Genomic DNA, 19941 nt, shown 5'->3' with positions numbered 1-19941 from the left:
TAGGAATGAGGGGCTGGAGTAGAGTTTGACAGGGCTTTTGTGGGATGCCAAGTAAGGGTATTATGAAGGGGACACTGGTCAGTGAAGAAGGATAGACACAGCATGGATGGATTACCCATGAATTCATGGGTAATTCATGAATTCATACTTCATGGATTACCCATGAAGTAATATCCCTCTTGGAATTAGAAATATAGGAGAGACATTTTTGGTAAGCAAAACTCTAACTCTTAAAGGAAGTCTTCTAGTTCCCATGATTTTTTAAGGGGAAGAAAAAGAAAATACTTAAGATTTTCATCTGAATGTAAAGGAGGTAGCTCTCCTGTGGTGAAGGTGGAGTGCGTCTCTGCTATGTATTTCTTCATTCTCTTGCTATGGCACCTAGTCTGTGCTGCTACCCCCTTTCTTATACTTTGTCACCCTGTTCCTTGTCAGCTTCTGCAAATGGATTGTGCTCATTTGCATGATTCTGTGTGCCGAATTAGGATTGCTGGTAAGTGCAGTACACCTGATTGTAAGTGCAGTATGTCTGATCGCTGAATTAGGATTGCTGGTAAGTGCAGTACATGTGATCGTGTCTAATAGCAGAAAGTAATTTACAAAAGTACTGAAGCAATGCTGTTTGGAAATAGTGAGCATCTAGGAGAGGAGAGCTGGTCTTGTGGTAGCAAGCATGACTTGTCCCCTTAGCTAAGCAGGGTCCACCCTGGTTACAAATCAATTGGAGACTAGAAGTGTGAGCACTGGAAGATATTCCCCTCAGGGGATGGAGCCGCTTTGGGAAGAGCATCAGAAGGTTCTAAGTTCCCTCCCTGGTTTCTCCAAGATAGGGCTGAGAGAGATTCCTGCCTGCCGCCTTGTAGAAGCCGCTGCCAGTCTGTGAAGACAATACTGAGATAAATAGACCAATGGTCTGACTCAGTATATGGCAGCTTCCTATGTTCCTACTTCCTTTTGTCTGTCCTAAATTTCCTATCAATAATTTTTCATAGTAATGTGAGAAAGAACAACATTTATCAAATCATTCTCTCTACCCCATATGTAGTTTTATAAGGCTCAGTCATTTTCTCCCTTAGAAAAAAGGCCCAAATATTGTAGACTTCCTTCAAACGAAAGGTGTTCTGGCTCCCTGATCAAATTGTCATGTTCTGCACTTTTCCCAGCTCTACAGTATCCTTGATGAGATGTGGTGACCAGTACACAGAATTCCAAATGTGGCTGCACTATAGATTTGTATAAGGGCATTATAAGATTAGCAGTTTTAGTTTCAGGCTCTTTCCTGATGATTCTTTGGCATGGAATTTGCCTTTTTTTACAGTCATCATATGCTGCATTGATGTTTTCATTGTGATCCACCACAATCCTAAGATCTTTTCCTTGGTAAGTTGCCAACAGCTCTGATTCAATCAGTGTATAGTGTGATGCTGAGGTGTTTTGCCCCAGTGTGCATCACTTTACACTTATGTACACTGAAATGTATTTACCATTTGGGTGCTTGTTCACTCAGTTTGGATAAATGCTTTTGGAGCTTTTGGCAATCCATTTATTTTTTACTAACTTGAATAGTTTGGGGTGTCCACTGCAAACTTGTCCACCTTGCTTCTTGTCCTTTTCTCCAAATTGTTTATAAACAAATTAAAAACAAGAAAAAGAAATTAGTAATGGTATCACCTAGTAGTGCCACCTAAGACCAGGGCATCTCTTGCTTGGGGATCCTAGGAGCATAGGAAGCTGCCATATACTGAGTCAGACCATAGGTCCATCTAGCTTAGTATTGTCTCCACAGACTGGCAGCAGCTTCTCCAAGGTTGCAGGCAGGAATCTCTCTCAGCCCTATCTTGGAGATGCCAGGGAGGGAACTTGGAACCTTCTGCTCTTCCCAGAGCAGCTCCATCCCCTAAGAGGAACATCTTATAGTGCTCACACATCAAGTCTCCCATTCATATGCAACCAGGGCAGACCCTGCTTAGCTAAGGGGACAAGTCATACTTGCTACCACAAGACCAGCTCTCTTTGAAGATCAGTTATTTGAGATCAGTTTATTTGCTTTAGTGGCCCTGTAGAAATTAACGGAAGGCCATAAATGGGCCTTTAATGAGCCTAGGTGTTTGAGCACAGTTTATTTTAAGTTATAGGCTGCTGGTCACTGAAGCAGGGTGGGCAGAGGGTAGGAGAGAAGTGATACGAATCATAATCTTGGTTATACATTAGTTGCTGGCTCTCTTTTATGCTACTTCTAATATTTAATGTTTTATGTGCCTTACCTTGCCTCTATCATATCTTATTGATATGAAAAGATATACTAAAAATTAGTGCATTTATTCCTGTAGAGGCCAAGCATGGCACTTCGTATTCATGGCTCTAAGTATTTCCAGTGAACCTTCAGGAATTACCCATGGTTTTCAGTGGGCATTCTTGTCATTCATTTTAGTACATTCCAGCTATTAATCCCTTGGGGCCTTTCCCCCCACTTTATGGGAACATAAAGCACCCCATTCAGTGCCAGTGCAAACACTTTTCCACAGCAGGCTGACCTGGGCAACTGCTTGCAGCTGGACAGGCTGGTAAGCCTGAGTCTTTGAGTGTTTTCTTATAGCAAGCACACAGCAAAATCTTGACACATAAATACTACTAGCCAGGTAAGTGAGGGGAAAAGGGGTGATGTGGGGAGAATGAAATAAAGAAAACTCCAGTGGGCAAAAGAAGGGAAAAGGAGTGGCTGGAAAGTGGGGGGATGAAAGAAATAAAAAAGAAAACCCCATTGGAGAAGAGAAGGAAAAGGGTATCGGGAGGGGCATGCAAGGAAAAAGAAATAAGAAAACTCCTCTGGGCAAGAGAACCAAAAAGGGATAACAGGGAAAAAAAGAAAAGAAAACCTCACTGGGCAACAGAAGGGAAAAGGGGTATCAAGAATGGGGGTGGGGGAGGAAAACCCACTTGGAAACATAATAGGAAAGTGGTATCTAGAGCGGAAGGGGGGTGCAAAGGTAGAGATGTGTAGGGAACTGGGTGGGGGAAGTTCGAAGGTGGTGGGGGGATCGCACTTTAAGGGCGGGGGAGGGTGCACTTAGCCCTCCCTCCGCTTTCCCTCTGCCGGCGCTCCATTATCAAAGGCTTCTTTGGGGCGGCAGCATACTTCCCTGCCACCCCATCCCCTCTTTGCCTGGAAGTAGCAGGAAGTACCTGGTGCGCATGCGCACATGTCATGCTTGCACGCCCAAAGTGCGATGTGTGTGCCAAGTACTTCCTGCTACTTCCGGGCAAAGAGAGGATGGGGCGACAGGGAGGTATGCTGCTGCCCTGAAGGAGCCTTTGACAACGGCGCGCGGGTGGGGGAAAAGCGGAGTGACGGGTAAGTGCACCCTCCACCGCCCTTCAAGTGTGACCCCCCCGCCTTCGAACCGGCTGAACAGCTGGTGGTTCAAACCAATTTGGAGGTCCTTAAAAGGGCTTCTGGATGGGTTCGTGCACATCCCTATGCAAAAGGGATAGAAAAGAAAACCCCACTGGGCAGGAACAGTCGGTCAGTAAAGGCAAGTGAACAGCAACCAAGCACATACATGTACTTGTTAAGAAGGAAAACTTACAGCTTAATCAGAAGAGAGAGCCATTTTTTCTGAAGAGAAGGGAGCTTACTTCAATCCCATCTGCCTGCTGCTGGAGCCTTCTCTCTTCTATGATTGGCCAGAAAAGATATCAGTCAAGCTATCCTGTCTTCTGATTGTTTGGGGGTTCCTCTAAGCATTGCCCACCCTCTTGATGAAAAAAAAGTAAAAAACAACAACAGACTCTGTTGTAATCAGCCTGTGTATTTTTCCTTTGGGGAGTGAGCAATGCTTAGGGGAGCCCCCAAACAGTCAGGATAGGCAGCTTTTCTGGTCAATCATGGGAGAGAGGAGGCTTCAGCAGCAGGGAGGAGGGGTTGTAGCAAGCTCCCTTCTCTTCAGAGAAAATGGCTCTCTCTCTTTCTTCTGATTAGGCTGTAAGTTTCCCTTCTTAACAAGTACATTTGTGTGCTTGGGGGAAGGGGGTACAGCCCCCCTTCCCTTAAAGACCAGCCCCCAATTGTGATAGGAAATGCTATAACTTAAATTCTGTATAAAACATAGTTAAGATTGATTTGATTTTATGCTTGCAGGGTACACTACAACTATTTGTATAAAGTTGATTCTATTCAGGGTTTTAACAAAAGCTGATTAGTTATGTATCTAATATTTAGATCAAATTATTTTATTCAAGTCCAGTATCTTAAAAACTACCATTCAAAGTCAAAAGTAAAATATCTTTATTGTGGTACTTGACCAGATTACATCACTGTAGTCCAATATTTACAGCCGCTCTACTTCAACATATTGTGGAGAAAATGGTTCTAAATTAAGGGAATATGTCTCTGGGTTGTATCTGACTCTCCATGGTATTATCCATGGCTTTCCTTTCCCGTACTGCCATTGTTGGGACTTGTTTGCTGGGTGGACATTTCCAAAGGAGAAATTTGATCTGCACAGGACCTTGTTTTAATCTACTCATGGTCTGGATTAGACTTTTAATTTTTCTTGAATTCTTGAGTGGAAAGGAAAAATGTTTTTCAGTTCTATTTTCTGGGGAAGAAAAATGCAAGCTGCTGTTACTGGGAGTAATGGGAGTTGTTGTCGAAACATCTGGAGACGCGGGTCTAATGACTTCTGCCTTAAGGATATGAAATGCATTGTTTAGCAGTTAGTGGTCTTTTTTACGCTTCTTTTTTTAGACTGTGAGCCCTTTGGGGACAGGCAGCCAATTAATTAATTAATTAATTAATTTCTGTATGTAAACTGCTTTGGGGACTTTGGTTGAAAAGCAGTATATATATACTTGTATTCATGTATAAATCAGTGATCTTTACTGTTTTTCAAGCATGGGCCACTTTGGCAAAAATACTTTGATATGAGAACCATTTTCTACTGTGCCAACCTCTACATAGTACTGCATTTTCCTCAGTGCTGGAAGGACCTTTTAAGAGAGATGAAGCCTTCTCTTAAGAGCTCTGTAAGGAGAGTGCTGGGAAGAGCTATGCTTCCCAGTATTCCGTGCATGCCTTCCAAAATGGTGTGTGGGTGGGGGGGGTTTCAAGAGGGCTCTGTTCCCCTTAAAGTCACTGAGCAAAGTGCAGCACTGCAAGATGGGAACAGTCACCCTCTGTATGATGCCAGAGAGACTGCAGAGTATTCAGCTTTGGATGAAGTTTTGCACAGGCCCAGGAAACAATTAGTCTGGGAGTCACACCTAGGGTTGATGGGAGCTATCACTGACTCCCAGGTCTATCAATGAAGAACAGTAAGGTAACATTTTGGGGTATTTAGTGTGGTATATTTATGAAGTAAAAATGGTAACTTTTGGGAGACATACTTCAAGGTTAAGCATTTGAGTTCAAAGAGATCTACAAGTTGTTCAAACAATTGCAAATCCAATATTTCAGAGGCTGCTACAAGCAGCTGCATCCTAATAGCCCAGTCTCAATACCTGTTTTCCCAGACTTTCAACTGAAATGGGAATTTTAATGTGTTTTTATTTATTGATATTTTATTTTTTTAAAATGAATTTTAACTGTTTTATTTTTTATATATATTATGTCTTAATGTACACAGTCTGGTGATCACAGCCTGGAGATTTCTATATTAGGCAGTATATAAATTAAAAAATAAATAAGAGGAGTGAACAATCAAGGTGAGGGTGGCTTGCTCCCTCCTTTTGGTTGCATCGGTCCACTCCCTGCATTAGTCAAACAGATGCAACTAGGAAGAGAGTGGAGCAATTCATCCCCACCTTGCTTGTTCTCTTCACCTCCTGGTCCATCTGTCTGGCTCAGATAGTCGATGGATGCAACCAGAAGTCGGAAGTAGCAACCTGCCCCCACTTTGCTTGCCCATTCCTCTTGGTTGCATCCATTCATTGCCTGACTGAGTCAGATGGATGTGACCAGGAGTGAGCAAGCCAGGAGTGGAGTCTGCCCCATCCTATGGAGTAGAGGGCCCAGCTGGGGGCAGACAGCAAGTTTGCACCCCCATGGATTGTTGCTGGAGATAAGCAGGGAGCTCCTAAATTTTCATATTTGAGCTTAGAAATGTGTAGTACTTAACACAATTTTGCAGAAATTGGCAGTATTCAGGCTAGCTAGTCATGACTATTAGAAATGAAATAAATGAAATAAGTTAGTAATTACTAACTTCAGTTTTGTTAATTTCTGTGAGATTTCGTGATGATCAACTTAGTCTGAATGTTGCCCAGTGTTTCAAGAGGAAACCATGAACTCCCACATAATGTAGCTGACTTGTTGAGCACAGTCAGATGAAGTTAGTGATTATTAACTCCCATTGAAATTAATGGGACTGAGGTTAATCATGACTAACTTGTATCATTTATTTCAATAGTGTTTAGTCATGACTAATGGAATCCTGCCCATTATCTTCTGAAAGAGGAAATCCTTAAACTGTGTTTTTACCTTGTTGTACTATGAGGGAAAAATAAATAAAATAGATTTTCTGACTTCCTTTCTGACCCTTTCCATCTCAATCTGCTTTTTCGTATCTGTCACCATTAATACTGGAGACGGAATTTTAAGGTGTCATTTAGAATACAAATCACTGAATTTCAAGAAGGATAAATTCAAATTGGAACAAGTGTGAATAACTGCTAAAAAATCTTCTAGATTCCTTTGAGAAATCTTAGGAATAGAGAGTAAAAGTGGCAATTCTGCTTTGCTTCTTAAATGGATTTGTAATAATAGATGTTAAAATAGTAGAGCAAGCGGGGACATTAACTCTGCAATATTACACATACATTGTACTCAGTGAAATGTTCCAAGTAGTAAATATGCAAAAGATTGGAGTGCATGTGTTTCTAAATCCATGCTAGTTAGTTTTGTGTAAGATGCTGTACAAGTATAAAGTCATTCCCTCAGTAGTAGCCTGCTGTGTATAATAATTAGCAGGGCTCAGGAAATCTACTAGCCTACTAGTCCATAACGAGTGAAAAATGATGCCTGATGAGTGAAAAAAATTCTGACAAGTAATGTACCAACTAGTGTTCCCTCTAACAGGGATTCCCAGGTGTTGTTTACTACAGCTCCCCACATCCACAACTGCAGTGGCCTTTGGCTGGAGATTCTGGGAGTTGTAGTCAACAACATCTGGGAATCCCTGTTAGAGGGAGCACTGGTACCAACAGAGCTCAAGGAATTATCTGACGAGTGAAATAATTTGTCTGGCTGGTTAATTGAGCCAACATTTCTTGACCCCTGATATTTATTCAATTTATATACCACCTGATTCCAAAGGATCTAGGCGGTTCATAAAAATAAACACAACAAAAACTGAATAAAACAATGTAAAACATTCAGAGATTACTAAAAGCCTGGCTTCAAAAATGTGTCTTAAGGGCTCTTTTAAAGGCTGGTAAAGATGTTAAACCACGGACATCTATAGGGAGCACATTCCATAGCCCAGGAACAACTACAGAGAAGGCCTGTTCCTGAGTCACTGCCAGATGAGCTGGCGGCATCCGGAGACGGACTTCTTTCAGTGACCTTAATATGTGATAGGGATCATGCAGAAGAAGGCACTCTCCCAGGTAACCCAGTCCGAAGCCATTTAGAGCTTTAAAGGTAATTACAAGCACTTTGTATTTTGCCTGGAAACCTATTGGCAGCCAATGCAATTGTTTTAAAACAGGCGTAATATGGTCTCTCTGAGAAACACTGGAGACCAATCTAGCTGCTGCATTTTGGATCAACTGAAGTTTCCGAATTACATATAAAGGCAGCCCCACATAGAGAGCATTGCAGTAGTCAAGCCTAGAGGTTACCAGAGTGTGCTCCACAGTTATGAAATGATTATCTTCAAGGAACGGACTTAGCTGTCTTATCAACCAGAGTTGATAGAAGGATCTCCTGGCCATAGCCTCAACCTGAGAAACCAGAGTGAGGCCTGGGTCCACTTCTAAGCTATGCCCCTGATCCTTTGGGGGGAGTTCAACCCCATCTAGAACAGGAAGATCTATCACGTCCCTTGAAGTATGACCCCTTACCGTGAGTACTTTCATCTTGCTTGGATTCAGTTTCAGTTTATTATCCCTCATCCAGTATTGCATGTAGACAGGCATTTAGTGGGGTTATGCCATTTCCTGATGATGATGCCATGGAGAAATAGTTTTTGGTTTAAAATTTGCATCTGATTTAAAATTTGCGACTTTGAAATTGGAGTCGAACACAGCTAGGCTGTAGACACTAAGTGGGGTGGATTTAGTCAAGATGCTAAGAGAGCTTTCTGAGCATTTTGAGTTCAGGAGTGGATCTTGCATTTGTGGGTGTCTGAGGGTGCAAGGGGAACAGCTGCCCCCACAAATTCATGTCTGGATTAGATTTCTGTTTACATATTTTATGTATATATTTGTATGTATGTCCTTATGTCCCCCACCCCCACCCTAATAAGGTTACCCATGCTTTTACGCATGTTCAAGAACAGCTGTTTGTGTTTTGAATGTGGATGAAATTTCATTCTGGGTAGGAATTGTTACATATTGTTGTATTCAGTGGAAATAGGCTCTTCCCTACAAAAGCTCATGCCTTGGTTCTTAAGTTGTCACAAAGCACTTGTATTTTGCTAGATGACTGCTTTTCTAGAACTTAAACACTTGTTACGTTCCAAAAATGTCACCTTGGTGTGAGTGTTCACCTGGTTGCACCCCTCTAAAATTATTCCTTGCATCCAGGCACTTGTGTAGTATACACGTGGTTCCAGATAATCTGAATGAGATGACTTAAACGGACAGCAATGAAAGCATAGGAATTGTCATGCAGAATAGCACTCTTTCGTTTTTTATAAATGAACCGGTCTCCTCCCTCATTTCTGCTGTCAGTTACCCATTGTAAATACACTATTCGCGAAGCCTGTCCTATTGTTAAAAGCCAGCACTGGCAATGCAGATTGCCTCCTATTGCTGTTGATGGCATATGTATTCTCCCAGAGATCCTTTAAGAGCCACAGTGGCCAACCATCAGGGATAATGGAAGTTGTAGTCCAGCAGCAGCTGGAGGGACGAAGTTGTGCCAGACCTGCTCTATCTAAGGCTTGCTTGCTTATCCTTCTATTTATCAATCATATTTTTATAGCACCTGATATGAATATTTCTAGGCAGTGTACAAAATTTAAAATATTTAAAAGTAACATATTAAAATACATGACAATAAAACAATAGAATAAACTTATTAAAACAAGTTTTAGAAATTATTATTATTAATTCTAATGAAAAGCCTGAGAGAACAGGAGGGTCTTGAGGTTCTTCTTGAAAACTAACAGAGAAGGAGATGCTCTTATTTCAGCAGGAAGCTTATTCCAAAGCCCTGGGGCAGCCACAGTGAAAGCCTGGTCCTAAGTCGCCACCAAACGAGCCGGACGTCTCCAGAAGATTATAACAGGTGGCAGAGATTATGACAAAGGAGGCGCTCTCTCAAATAGCCTGGACCCAAGCCATTAAGGGCTTTATAGGTAATAACCAGCACGTTTTATTTCACCCGGAAACATATTGGCAGCCAGTGCAGTTCTTTTAGAACCAGTGTTGTACGGTCCCTTCATGTTGTCCCAGAGACCAATTTGGCTGCTGCATGCTGTACCAATTGTAGTTTACGGACTACGTACACAGGCATCCCCACATAGAGCGCATTACAGTAGTCAAGCCTGGAGGTTACTAGCTGTTTTAAGGCCATTCACCTCTAGAAATGGATGTAGCTGACGTATCAACTGAAGCTGAAGCTATCCTCGCCACCGCCTCAACTTGAGAAACCAGGGAGAGCTTTGGGTCCAGGAGCACTCCCAAGCTACGTACCTGATCTTTCAGGGGAAGTGTAGCCCCATCCAGAAAAGGCAGATCTAAACCATCTCTCAGGTCTTGTCCCCCCACAGTCAGTACCTCTGTCTTATTTGGATTCAACTTCAGTTTGTTATCCCTCATCTAGCCCATTACTGCCTCCAGGCAGGCATTTAGGGAAGATATGCCATTTCCTGATAAGATTGGCATGGAGAAGTAAATCTGGGTGTTGACAGCATATTGGTAACACCCATCACCAAACCTCCTGATGATGTCCCTCAGCGGTTTCATGTAGATGTTAAAAAGCATTGGAGACAGTATGGAGTTTTGTGGGAGTCCACACTTCAGATCTTGCTTAGCGGAACAACAGTCCCCAAGCAACACCTTCTGGAATCTGCCAGAGAGGTAGGAGTAGAACCACTGTAAAACAATGACACCCAATCCCACCTCCCTTCAAAACGGAGGGCTTACCAAGCCCTCAGGTGGTCCAGAAGGATACCATGGTCAATGGTATCAAAAGTCACAGAGATCCAAAAGGATCAGCAGAGTTATACTTCCTCTGCCAATAGCCAGTTGAAGGTCATTCATCAGGCCAGCCAAAGCAGTCTCAACCCCATAGCCTACATGAAAGCCAGTTTGAAATGGGTCTAGATAATCTGCGTCATCCAAAACTGTCTGGAGCTGAGAGGCCACCACCCCGCTCAACCACCTTGCCCAACCATGGAAGATTAGAAACAGATCTGTAATTAGCTAACTCTGAGGGATCCAGCACAGCTTTCTTCAAAAGTGGTCTAATAATAGCCTCCTTAAGACAAGGAGAATTTATAATATTAACCAGACCCTCTCTCATAGTATGATTATCAGATGAGATAAGGCAAGTTGGGAAAGGGTCAAGATTAGGGATGTGTGGACCAGTTCGGGGGTTTGGGATCGAACCAACCCCCCCCCCCCGCCAACCGGTTCTGTCCGGACCAGAACTGAACTCCGGACAAGTCCGCACATTTAATTTAAAAAATAAAAATAAATTAAAAATATCTCTAGCCCATTCAAGGGGCTTCCTATAGGCCGTGTGTGTGTGTGTCTGTGAAGGTTCCCCCTCCCCCTGCCAGCCTCTTAATTCACCACTGCGGCCCAGGAAAATGCTTGTATATGGCCTGTTTGGGCCTCTGTAAGTGCGTTCGGTAGCCATTTTGGCTTCCGCTGCACATGCATAAATGGCCCCTGCGAGCCCTGGCATGACCCAGGGCCTTGCAGAGGTCATTTGCACATGCGCGGCAGCCATTACCCCCCCTCCAAAAAAAAATTATAGACCACATCCACCCCACCTCTCTACCCACATCCTCTCACCTGCTCTCACATATGAGAGGAGAGCTGCACTGCAGTTCCCAAACCGGAAACACAGTTCAGTGCTCTGTGTGCAAAGCACACAGGACCGAAGTGCAGAACTGGTTTTCCCTCAGCAGGACCTTCAGGACCACCTCTCCCGTCCAACTTCGACCTGCCCTGCGAAGTTGTCTCAGGTGGGCTTTCTCAGAGTTCCGGGCCCAGGGGAGATATGTGGGGCCTGGGCTCATGGGATGGCCTTCTCCGTTGCAGCCCCCTCCTTATGGAACACCTTGCCTCCTGAGATTCGTAATGCCCCCTCCCTTCTGTCCTTTAAGAAGCTCCTGAAAACCTATCTATTTTGCCAGGCTTTTAGTTTTTAATGTGTGTGTGGGGGGTGTCTTTTTTTCTTTTTCCCTTTCTTTTCTTCCCCCCCCCCTTCTCTTGTCTTCGTTGTTGTTTTAATTTATGCAAATCGCTTCGAGTCTAAGGAAGTTAGGCAGTCAATAAATTTGCTTAAAATAAAATAAATCTGATAGCTGCCCTGAAACACACATACAAACACAGCTGCACACTTGATTCCTTCCCTGACTTCTAGAAAAATGTTTTTGTTTCCTATGGGTACAGGGCGTTGCTTATTGGGAGGCTTGCTAGAATTATCTTTGTGTGTGTGCAAGCATACATTAAAAGAGCAGTCAGTGTGTATTTTGTTCCACAGGGTGAGCTTTGCTTTCTCCTGCCTTTGCTATATTTTAGATAGTCATATATGTCAGTGTTGTGTTGATTTTGCCTTCACTCTTGGCCTTTCCTCCCGTGCACTTAAGTGACACACATATTTAGTTTGTTAATTTGGGAGCCTTTTTGTTGTTGTTGTTGCATCAATTGTTAAAACTGTCAGATCATAAAACTGCTCTGGGAATTGATAGGGAGGAAGGTTGGGATCATAATGTTTCAGCTTTCTCTGCCAAAGTGCAGAACTGGTTTTCCCGCAGCTGGATTGTGGAGAGGAATTGGGACGTCGGAGCAACTACTGTTTGTATACATCCTTGATCTCCAACTGTCTGCTAGCAGCAGTAATCATGTTACCATTTTGTTTTGTGCTGTTGCTCTTGATTGCATTCTGCATAAATTTCATACTAGAACTATAAACTGAACAGAGTTTTGGGGCAAAGCAGAGAAAAAGTGCTCCTAAAGTCCTAGTGGTTCTCGGTTAAAAAATATACTTTTTGTGAAAAGTGAGAAATGAACAGTTTGGCATCACTGGATAGATATACGGTTAAAGATTATTAACTCCTCAAATGCCATTATAGAGCCCTGACAAAGTCAGAATGTTGAATAAAATAGGTGATTTCTTGCTGAATGTGGGACTGCTAGTTTCTCTTGTACCATGCAAACACCAATGGGTATTCAGCAGGGGCTAGTCAACCTTTCCTTTCCTTGCTGCTTCTTTCTGGGGTGTGTCAAAGTAGAGAAAATGCTTGCAGGGACCACTGTTCTTAAGCTTTGTGTCCTGTTTCAAGTTTATATATTGCCTTAAAAAAAAAAAATTCTCAAAGCAGGTTACACAGAATCCTGTGAATTACCATATTATCTGCTGCTGCGTTTTCCAGGATTTTCCTTTTTCTGGCTGACTAATGACAGGAGGAAGGGACCTGTGAAAGATGTCTGGGTCCCACCCTGCCCACCCATCTTGCCTGATGGTAGATGTGGTTCTGTTGGTAAAGTAGGAACAAAGCTTCACTGTAAGTGCCAAGCAACCTCCTGGTGCCTTGGATATACATGAGCATCTTCGTAGAATCCCATCCAGTTCTGTTGCTATAGCCCCTACCTAGGTTGTCTTCCTTGGGATGTTTTATTTACTTATTTATTATATTTGTACACCACCACAAGTCTAGTTAAAAAGCTTGGGGGAATAAATGTGTCTTTAGAGACTTTTTAAAAGTTAAAAGTTGTCAGAGATGGGGAGGCTCTTATTTCAGCAGGGAGCACATTCTAGAGTATTGGGGCAGCAACAGAGAAGGCCCATCCCTGTGTAACCACCAGATGAACCTCTGCGGATGATCTCAATGGGTGATGGGTGAAGAACAGGGTTTTTTTAAATACCCTGGGCCTAAGCTGTTTACGGCTTTATAGGATATAACCAGTATCTTGTATTTTGCCTGGAAATTTACTGGAAGCCAGTGTAGTTCTTTTAATATAGGAATAATATGGCCTCTTCAAAATGATCAAGAGACCAACCTGGCTTTTGCATTCTGTACCAACCGTAGTGTCTGCACTGTGTACAAAGGCAGCTCCAAATAGAGCACACTTCAGTAGACAAGTCTGGAAGTTACCAGCATATATACCACTGTTTTGAGGTTGTTGATCTCAAGAAATGGATGCAGCTGGTGTATTAGCCGAAGCTGATAGAAAGTACCTCTGGCCACTGCTTCAGCCTTAGACACCAGGGAGAAGATTGGATTCAGAAGCACCCTTAGACTGCATACTTGTTCGTTCTGGGGAAATGTGATCCCATCCAGAAATGGCAGATGAAAATAGTCTCAAATTCTGACTCTGCACAATAATTACCTCCATCTTATTTGGATTCAGTTTTAGTTTGTTATCCCTCATCCAGCCCATCACTGCCTCCAGGTAGGCATTTAGGGAGGTTATGCCATCTCCTGATGATGTTGACATCATCAGGAGAAATAGATTTGGGTGTCAGAATACTGATAGCACCCTGCAGCAAATCTTCTGATGATCTCTCCTATCAGTTTCATGTAGATGTTAAAGAGCATTGGAGGCAGTATAGAGCCGTGGGTGGGTGGGTGCCATATTAAAGTTCATGTTTTGAAGAGCAACAGTCTCCAAGTGACACCATCTCAAATCTGCCCAAGAGGCAGGAGTGGAATCCTTGCAAAGTTGTGCCTCCCACTCTCAACCCTCTCAGGTGATCCAGAAAGATACTATGGTTGATAGTATCAAAAATCCACCGATAGATCCAAAAGGACCAACAATTGACACTTGCTCTGTCAATTCCCTGTTGGAGATCATCCATCAGGCTGATCAAGGCAGTCTCCAATAGGGATGTGCCGAAATGCGATTTGGCTGACCAAATCTTGGGCACCTCCCTTTAAAACTGAGGACTTACACAACCCCTTTAAAGTGGAGGAGAGCATGTCGGTACCTGTTCCTCCTCCACTCACCACCATTTATGCCATCTTGGCGCTCCCCCCAGCTATGCCTGCTTGAAGGGAGGGTGTCTCCCAGCTACCCCTGCATGGCGCCGCACATAAATGGCCTCTGTGCAACTGGAAGATGTCCCACTGGTGCACAGGGATAGCTGGGGGGGGGGGGGCGCACCGGGATGGCCGCAATGATGGTGAGTGGAGGAGGAGCAGGTACGGACCTGCTCTCCTCCCCTTTAAAGGAGCTTGGTAAGCCCTCGGTTTTAAAGGGAGGTGCCCGTGGTTCGGACAGCCAAATCATGTTTTGGCACATCCTTCAGTCTCCATACCACAGCCCACTTGAAAACCAGTTTGAAATGGGTCTAGATAATCAGTTTCCTCCAAGACTCTCTAAAGCTGGGAGGCTACCATCCTCTCAATTACCTTGCCCTACCATGGAAGGTTGGAAACAGGCCTATAGTTGCTTTGCTCTGTGGGATCCAGTGCAGACTTCTTCAGAAGAGGTCTGATTGTCTGCTTAAGACAGGGAGGCATCCTACCCCCTCTCAGAAGCATTTATGATACCTACCAGGCCTTCTACAACAAGCCCCCTGCCAGATAGTATAAGCCATGTCGAACAAGGGTCAAGAGAACAGGTGGTAGGCCGCACGGTTCCAAGCAACTTATCCACATAATCGGAAGTCACAAACTGAAACTGATCCAGCCTAACCACATAAAAGGAATTGCTGGACACCTCTTTATTAGACTTTAATAATTGTGGGGTCTAAGTCAGCCGAGATATTTTATCCACAAAGAGCTCATTAAAAACATCACAACAGGTAATTGATGTTTCCAAATTCTGATTCAAGGGAGGAGGGGCCTTCTCACAACCCAAAACAATTCTGCTGGATGTGAGCTTGCAGATTCAATATGGGCAGAAAAGAATCACTTCTTTGTTGCAAGTATTGCCTGAGTATATACCTTCAGATGTGCTCTGTGTTGTAATCTGTCAAATTTGAGTTGAGTCTCTCTCCACTTATGCTCCAGTCGTCTCTTGTCTCTTCAGCTTCCGTAGTTCTTCCATATACTAAGGGGTCAATTTTGAAGCGGGTTGGATAGGACGCTTAGGAGTGATCCTGTCTACTGCCATGGTGAATTTGCTGTTCCAGTTTTCCAACACCACATCAATAGAATCACTGGCAGAGCCAACACTAAATCCTTCCAAGGCTTCTTGGAATCCTGTTGAATCCATTAACCTTCTTGGGCAGATCATCCTAATAGGCCCCTCACCCATGCAAAGGTGGGATGTGATGGTGAGTCCAAACTTAACCAGATGTTGGTCTGTCCATGGCAATGGGGAAATCACAGGAGTCCCCACCCACGGACACCACCATGATTAGAGTAAAAGACCAGATCAAGTGTGTGTCCAGCAACATGTATCAGTCCCAAAACCACTTTGGATAGGCCCATGGTTGTCATAGCCACGATGAACTCCTGAGCCGCCCCAGACAAATTGGTCTCGAAGTGAACATTGAAGTCCCCCACTACCATAAGCTTGGGGGACTCCGAGACCAAGTCCTTCAGCTCAATTAGGAACTTGTTGGGTGGTGGGGTAATCGGTACACCAACCAAAATCCCAATCTATCCCTGGTCCCCAAACATAAGTTCACACCTTCAATATGGTCAGACATTTCAATAGCGATCCTAGTAAGGGAGATATTCTTAAAGACCAAAGCCTGTCCACCTCCCTGCCCACACCCTCTCACCTGCTCATCAACAGAGTACCCTGGGGTTTTCACTACTCTGTCCCAAGAAAGTAGGGGCAGCATCTTACTAAAGGCAGTCACGCTGATGAGTGGAAAGAGGAGAAAATGACTACTGCCATGTATATGGAGAGTGCTTTTCCACACCCAATGATTAGTCACAATCTCAGACCAAGGGATAGATATATAGATGCAAGGACAAAGGGAAAAAACTCCCCTTTTAATATTCTGATCAAATCACTATGACAAAGTATTATTCAAAACTGTGGTAGGCAATTATATATACACACAAGTTGTGCTGTGGAATCCACAATGTGTACAGCAGTGCTGCCAGGAACAATGTATGAGCTAAAAATCCTTTGGTACCAGCCAAAGTCAGTATTACCAAGTCAGCATGAGAAGCTTCAGTGACATAAGAGCTGGGATGCACTTGAAGTATTAGTGCACTTGAAGAACTTGCATCTTCCTTGGCAATTGTCTCTTTAATGATATCTATGTGCGAGAGACTTCAGTGGATTTTCTATATTATCTGCCAAGACCAAAGCTGCTTCTGTACATATCCAGAATGCACTTACTGAAAAGCTGAGTTATAAAAGTGATTTCCCTTTGTGCACCTACTTTTACAGAATAATTGGTTAGACAGGCAGTGTTACGTAGTCTCAATTATTGAGAATTGAAAATTTGAACAGTCAAGTTAAAGTTTCCTTACTTTTTAACAGGAGTTTAAAACTATCCATGAGGATATGATACAAGTTAGAGTATTGTATTAATGTACATGCCTCCTTGCACTTATTCTTGCTCTTTTATAACTCTATATGGCGGGGGGGGGGAAGACTATTTTCTTTGACCATTCCCTCTCTTCTCCCCCACATCACTGAAAGAGAAGATACATTATCGGAGTAGTGAGGACTGCCTGCTTGAGGGTTCCCCCAGTTGGTTATGCTGTTTTCCTACCTTTGCACTAATATGGCCTGGCCATCTTTGTTGTTACTTCTCCCTGCCCTGTATTTCCATATCATCAGGGAAGAAAAATCAGTCTATTTGGTGAATATGTACTGTTTGATTGCGAGGGCATGAGGATGTGCAGGAGGCATTGCATGAATATTTTGGGCTTCATGAGCTAGTGTGCTCTATTTGACAGTTCAAACAATGTGGTCTTTCAGGCAAGTAATCTCTCCCTCCCCATGCTAAATAGATGTTGGAAGGTGGATAAATGTGGCTTGTTTTATGAGGCAAATACTTTACTGTACCCACCCCCCTTCATATGGTTGCTGCAGAAAACATTGATGTAATCCAGTGTACAGAGCAATCATGTCTTCAAAATAGCATGCAGAGGTGTCCTAAGATTATGATAAAAGAAAATTGCTTTTTTGGGTTGTCATGTATAGCTTCATTTTACTCTTCTCTTCCCTACCCCATGAAAGAAAGCAATGAATAGTGTATGAGTAACAGTGAATGTAAACCACTATAATACAATCCTTTTAGACATGCTTTTGAAAGCCTGTACTAAAATCTCATTTTTGCCACAGTGTCACTGTTTCTTTGGGCAAGCCTCTGACTGCACTACACACACCTATTTAAGCATGCTTAAAGCAGGGGTTCTCAAACTGCAGGTTGGGACACAAGTGGGGTGTTGGTGGTCACAAGCCAATTTAAAGGGAATTGGGAGTCAGGAAGAAGCTATTGGGAGACAAGGGCCTGACCTGCCATCTCCAAGGCACTGGGGTGGTCAAGGGTGATTGGAGGGAGACGGGAACTGACAACCACCAGGTCCCTCCATTGCTCACAGAGCCAAGGGCAGGCAAGAGACAAGCTCTAGTCTAGTGAGTGTTTCTTGAGAGCCAACTCTCTTCAGCCTGTTGACCAAAAAAGTGCTGCTGCTGTGCCTGTCCTCACCCTGTCTCCCTGCCCACCTCCCTGAACCTTGGAGACATCAGAGCAGCTCTTTGGGACCACATTAAGTTCCCAACAATGTATCCTCCTCAATTTTGGATTAGTGAGCAAGCTGAGTACAAAGAATTAAGTGAGAAATATGAAAATACTGATTCCCTTTGCAACATCATACTTGTGTGAATCAGAACATTCAACAGTTACCCCCTTGAGAGTATACAGAGACTTTTACCATGCCCTATTTGAAAAGGGCATTGGCTCAGTTTGCCTTGATTTGTTATGTTACAAAACCCCCCACAATAAACCAGTTGTAAGGATTTGCATAGCACAAAGGGAAAGAAAATAGTCTAATGCAGGCTAGCTATCACACTATTCCCTAAGCCTTTCTGAAACCAAAAAGCCCTTGGCTTCCTTTTTCCTTGAACTCACCCCAAACTCCAGGAGATAATTCGAGTTTCCTGCAATCCTGTCTCTCAAGGATCTGCAGATGTCCTTCCATGAGAGAAGTCTCCAGGCTGGCTGTTGGCCATGAGGCAGCCAAACTTCATTGCTGGTACTCACTAAGCCTGCTCCCCATCCTCCCTCATCTCCCTCCTGTGCTGAGTGGCTGGTCCTCAGAGGTCACTGGCTGTCAGTCAGGACAGGGTTCACTTCCATTCCTTCTTTAGGGTAAGGGAGGGCCTATTGCTACAATATAAAATGGGACAAAATATTGACTAAGCACCACTATGCCTGTCACTTTAAGTGGCGCAGCGGGGAAATGCTTGACTAACAACCAGAAGGTTGCCGGTTCAAATCCCCACTGGTATGTTTCCCAGACTAGTGATACAGCAGCAGTGATACAGGAAGATGCTGAAAGGCATCATCTCATACTGTGCAGCAGGAGGCAATGTTAAACCCCTCCTGTATTCTACCAAAAGAAAACCACAGGCTCTTTGGGTGCCAGGAATTGAAATAGACTTGACAGCACGCTTTACCTTTACCACTGTGCCTAAGTTAGTAGTGACTAACTTAAATCCTGTTAATTTCAATGGGACTTGTACTTTTCTTTGGATACAATCCATTTGCAAATAAACATTGCCATACTTGCTCTAAGTCAGTCTACTTCTAAGTCTAGGGCCTGGGGACCCTGAGTATGCCTAAATAGGCATGTGGTGGACAAGGCATGGTCTTCATGGATGGTAGAGATTTCCTTACCCTTGCAGAAAAATAGCTGAGCATCAGAATGCCTCCCCTTGAACTCTCCTCTCAGTCAAGTACTGTACAGGTACACTTGCTCATGTCACTGGGGAATATCACATGTCAGGTGCTCGCCCTGGGTCTACTGGGAGAGGAAATTGTCTTGCCCGGTTCAGTTCCTCACAGTCAGTTTGATGAACTGCCAGCCTGGAGCTCTGCGATACTAGCCTTTTCAGGGTCCTCTTGCCTAATTGCTCCTTCTCAGTTACTGAAGGGAGACAGCTTCTGTGCCACTGAAGCAAAGGGAGGGAGAATTGCCTGTTCTTTGAGTCACTCTTCCCGAGACAGTTTTCCATTCCCCTGGCTGCTTTAGTACAAGTGAAGGCTGTCTCCCTCTGCTACTGCTAAGATTAAGTGGGAGAGATTTGTTTTGAAGTTCTTTTTCCTCCCTTTCATACAATCAATTGTAGGTTAAACCCACTTAAATCTTTAACTCAGAATGGCTACTAAAGTGTAAGAAATTTCAGAATATAGGGAATTTTAATGAGGCTAATCAGTGGTCAGTTTACAGCGACATTCTGAATCTGGCACTGGCCAGATCAGAATGCTTGAATATAGGATACTAATAAAGTTTTTCAGTTTCTACACTTCCTATCCACTACTTCTGCCTTATTTCTTCATACGAACATACAAAGTTGCCTTTTAATGTGTCAGACCATTGGTCTATCTAATTCAGTATTGTGACTGGTAGTGACTCCTTTGAGTCCAAGGTTTCAGGCCTTAATTAAAAATTAAAAATT

General features: G+C 43.5%; 1 protein-coding gene across 3 annotated transcripts in view; it reads left to right on the top strand.

The window, feature by feature from the left end:
- Positions 1 to 19941, top strand: part of ELF2 (E74 like ETS transcription factor 2) — a 65246-nt gene that overhangs the window by 3941 nt on the left and 41364 nt on the right. The window contains exon 2 of one of the 3 annotated variants that reach the window (XM_053253285.1): positions 9356 to 9521. The exons of the other annotated variants lie outside the window; for them this stretch is intronic. The gene's annotated coding sequence lies outside the window, so the exon portion shown is untranslated. The remainder of the gene's footprint in view (positions 1 to 9355; positions 9522 to 19941) is intronic. 3 annotated transcript variants of the gene reach the window in all.

The sequence above is a fragment of the Hemicordylus capensis genome, chromosome 5 (assembly GCF_027244095.1).
Source record: "Hemicordylus capensis ecotype Gifberg chromosome 5, rHemCap1.1.pri, whole genome shotgun sequence".
Taxonomy (NCBI): domain Eukaryota; kingdom Metazoa; phylum Chordata; class Lepidosauria; order Squamata; family Cordylidae; genus Hemicordylus; species Hemicordylus capensis.
Note: the sequence above shows the minus strand (reverse complement) of the source record. Positions and strands in the feature narration are given on the sequence as shown.